At 41.1% G+C, this 4,532-nt stretch overlaps 1 non-coding gene across 1 annotated transcript; it reads left to right on the top strand.

The window, feature by feature from the left end:
- The first annotated feature begins 603 nt into the window (after window positions 1–603).
- LOC122793864 lies at window positions 604–727 on the top strand. Its single transcript, XR_006363582.1, has one exon. It is a non-coding gene; the product is annotated as a U6atac minor spliceosomal RNA (small nuclear RNA).
- Window positions 728–4,532: the final 3,805 nt, after the last annotated feature.

Consider the following 4,532-nt stretch of genomic DNA (forward strand, 5'->3'; position numbering starts at 1 on the left):
GGGCTTGGCATATGAAGGTAAATGCATTCGTTTATTCGTCTGACTGACATTGGCAACTTAGGGCTGGATATTACAGTGCCTAACTTTAAAATAATGTTAAAGGTCAAACTCTGTTTTTTTTTCCTAGATACACAGTGCTGTTGGTCGATTAAACAAGAGATTGGGGTCTGATCTAAATGTAGAGAAAATGTAAGGTAGAGGCTTCACATCATAGCAGTTAAATGTTTGGATTTGTGTTCTGAAATATAATAAAAATAAAACACTGTCTTTGTTTTCAGCTGGGTATACAATTTGCTTGTGTGATAAAGTGCAATATTGTTCCTAAACTAAAGTGTGTATTGGAGGACAACTGGTTTATTTTCTTCATTACTTCACTGATGCTTAATATCTCTGGAAGTTTCATTGATGCTTAATATTTCTGAGGTGGGTTTATTTAAAAGAGTGAGATATGTCTCCAGTATATATAGCTATATTTTAGTCTTTATGAAAAGTTACGATGCATTATCCCCTTCTCAGAAAGCCATGCTGAAGTTGGTATAGATTTTCTCTCCTACTTAACCATGACCATGGTTTTAATGTTTTGACCCTGAATAAGGAGCAGCCATGGTGTATAGAAGCACAGAAGGTTAGTACTCCCCTTGATAAAGATGGAAGAGGTCCTCGTGGCCTTTACAACACCTATACGGTTAAGGCATTGCCACTTCTTGGCATCTAACCACCATTTAAATTTTTGTTCCTGCTTCTGGTGGAGTTTGTCCATAATGGGTTGTGAGCTATGGTTTACCTTATATATAAGGGAATGTGGCTGGAGGATGATACTATGGTCAGTATAACTGAGGGGAGATAAAAAAACAACAAGAGAGAGTAAAGAAAAATAAATATTAAAAACAAGACGTGTGATGACTGATCCACTTGGCATGTAGTATAGCCAGTGCATTAAATAAATTACTGTTGCTGGTAAAGGTGACAGGAGTTGACAATAGCCATGTGGTGGTTGAGAGGATGGGTGCTTGCCATGTGTCATGGCAGGGTGGACCTTTGTTGTGGGAGGTGAGTGTCCATCTCTTTGGTGGTTGCACTGGGTGGTTGCTGCTCCCTCCAGAGTCGTTGATGGTCTGTTTTCTTTTGTGCTGTTGTTGGTCTTCCTTTTCACTTGCATGTGCCTGTCAGGGGGTTTCTTTTTGCCAGTTAAGTCGGTCCTGAGCTTGGCATTTCGGGCACATGTTCAGTTGGGGGCAGAGAGACCTTTACAGCCATGAGGGGTATACCTGTCAACTTTTCGGATTTTGCAGAGTGTTCACATTTTGCCACATATTTTAGTCCATTTTGTATAAAATTGTGGTTTTCTGGCCAATCACTGGAAAAGCATTGAGGGTTAAATTTGGGAAATAATAACAATCAGTTGAGATTCAGACTTTTTACCCATCAGAAAATTCATGGTAATGCAAAACCTGTTCTATCAATTTTCTAAGTTTGTAGGAGTAGTATTTAAAAATGTCCCTAATGTTGTACTCTTATTCCCCCATTATTGATGGCCTGGTTCAGATTTTTGCTATAAGAGGTATCCTTATGCTTTTGGGTAGAGGGTAGGTTTATCCCTCATATAGTTTGTGTGCACATTCACTGGATCTAGTCTGGCAGATGGCACAGTGAGTAAAGTTGTTGATTCAGTTTGTCTTTGTTCTCTTAATCCCTCCTGACACTGGTGGCTTTTGGTGGAAGATGGTGATTTAGACTTCATATGTTATTACAATGATTATGAGTTATAGTTTTCATTACTTCTGAAAATGTAAATGAACTGAAATGTGCCTGGGTACACTATGTGGCAGCCTGGTCAGAAATGCTGGAGTACTTACTGTGATCTTTCCTTTGGCAGAAACACAGAGCCTGGTGAGTCCAGTGGGAGAGAGGAGAACATAACTGGAGAAGTCACGTGGAAAGCAAACACAGCACTTGAGGCATGCTGTCACAGGAGATGTGCCCTCCGCTGGGGCAGCATATGATGAGGTTGCAGGTAATGAGTTCAGATGGTGGAAGTGCAAAGTTTGCATCAGCTGGTCATTTAAAGGAAGTGGTCTTGACAGATGATGCATGCTGCTGCAAGGGGGGCTTAGGCTGACAGAGTGGTATACAGTGAGGTCACAGTTATATGATATGTTTTTTTTCCTTCTCATTGTGAGCATGGGGGGGTTGGACTTTGGGATCTGGTTTAGTGAGTGTTTGGGTAAGCAAGCACTGTGGTAGATAGGGGTATCTTTTAACTGTCCGCCTGCTGCTTCTAGTTAAAGAAAAGGTTTGGAACAGTGGAGTATGTGGATAATTTGAATTAACTGATGTGGTTTGGGTTCAACATCAGCTGGAATCACAAATTGCAAACACTGAAGATGGGGGACAAATGGAGGTTAAAGTTCATTAGGTGTTAGGTTTCATTTATTACTTGGCAGTTTGGTTGGAGAAGGATACTACTTTAGCCTTGCCAATCTTGGTAAAGTTACGGGGGTGGGATGGGGGTATGTTTGAGGGTGGTGGGGAGGTTTTTCACATTTGTTTGAAGGCTGCAGGTATGTATTCAGCTCTGCAGGAAACAGATGGGAAGGCATATTGGTTAATTTGAGTTTGCAGCAGTCTGACTTAGGTAGGTTGTTTTGATGTTTCTTGGTCTGCAGGGTAGCTGGGGTAAAGGGCATTTTCATACCATTTCATGATTCATCAGTTCCGTCAGAACTAATAAATGGGTTTTCTTAAGGATTTTTATTGAATCAAGGGTGAGAGGGGTCAATTTGTAGGAATTTTCTTTCCTTATAGAAGAAGGAAGAGTAGGTATAGTGGGCAAGTAGGTTATTGTGTTCATTTGATGTTTCCTTTGGGCTGATAAGAGGTAGTGTTTTATATGGAAGAGTTCTTAAAGGAAAACTCCACCTTGGAGAAGGGGGGGGGGGGGTGGGTGGCCTTTTTTTTTCTTTTGATACTAAAGTGAGGAAATGAAAATTTCATAAAGTACAAGCAGGTTTCATGTACATAAACAGTAATGGAATCATACTGCAGAAGGAAAAGCAATTGAAGAGGTAAACTGTAGAATGAGTCTCCCTTTTAAGATTAGGTTTAGGGTTTGGAGCATTGCAGCTATGCTGGGGTGTTGGGGATATGTGAAAAACTGGGTGTTGCTTTGGGTAGGCTGGAGTTAAAAGGCTTAAACATAGGCATTGTTCCAGTATTCTTAACAGATGCAGGCCATGGTTGGTTTTCTTTAGTAAATGCAAAGGTAACACGTTGGAAGCAAAGCATGATGGGGAAATTCAAGGACAAGGTCTGGATTAAGGTTGTCACTCAATTTTGAGCAGTTTAGTGATATGGCCTTTTGCCAGGCAGATTTAGTTGTTCATGGGGATGTGTAACTGCTTACAAATGTGCCAAGAAGTATTGGGATGGAGGGCACAATCTGGGAGATGGGATTGGTTTGTGGCTCGTTGGATGGCAAGATGGAAGGATGATTGGAGAAGGGAGGTTGAATATTTAGAGTTTTAATTTGGCTGGCATCATAGGGTTAGCAGGAGAAGTTGTGGGGGAAAGGGTTCAATTCATTTAGCTAATATGGCGGTAGTACGAGTTGCTGGTGTTGGCACATGAAGTGTGTCAGGATGGGTTAGAAGGATTAGATGCTTGGTACAACAGTTTTGGGCAGTTTTAAAAGGAAGGTGTATAGTATGGTCATGGGACTTTACTAAATCTTACTTGGTGGTTTATATGTTTGAAGGGTTGGGGTAGGCTTTTAGTGGGAAGATTAGTAGATTATGGCTATTGACAAGGGAAGTTTTGTGGTGAGGGCTGGTGTAGGGAAATGGAGGTTCATTGGATTACAATCTGGGGGTATTGGCTTCATGGATGTATTGACGTCATTAAAGAGGGTGATTCATTGGTCAGTGAATGCTATCCTGGTCATTAGATATTCTGGTTATAAGAGTGTATAGTGGTGGGATTGCTTTTAACCATCTTTTAGAAAATGAAATCTCATTTTGGTCATTATTATACTCTTTGAGTGGCAAAAGGACATTGTAGTTTAGGTAGGATGGCATGCAGTTGGGGCTTGCTTTGTTTCAGAGGGTTTTGGGATTTTAGAGTTTTGGTGGTACATTTGGCAGGGCAATGACTTGAAAATGATTTGCAAACCTACTGTTGGTAGTAGGTTAGGTGAGGATATGCTTGATTTACAGAGGTTATACAAGGGTATCAGTATCACTTTGGTGTTAGTGAGGGATCACCAGTTTAATTGTGGTGGTTTAGGCAACTGGAAGCTTTGGGTATTTATATAACAGGGCTTTGGGTGGTTGATAGCAAAGATTCAGTTTGGTTCGGAGAGGATGGAGTACACCGAATGATGTTTAGCTTTGACCTTTTAATGCAGTTAGGTTTGTTTTGGTGGTTTTGGTTGGAAGTTTTTGGTATGAAGGAGGGGGAACAGCCCGGTACACCTGGTGGGTGGAGAAAAAGGGCAGGCTTGTCCCTCTTCTGTTCCCCCTCTGGTGTTGGATGTT

This window comes from Protopterus annectens, chromosome 2.part0 (genome assembly GCF_019279795.1).
Source record: "Protopterus annectens isolate FY-2018-M chromosome 2.part0, PAN1.0, whole genome shotgun sequence".
Classification (NCBI taxonomy): domain Eukaryota; kingdom Metazoa; phylum Chordata; order Ceratodontiformes; family Protopteridae; genus Protopterus; species Protopterus annectens.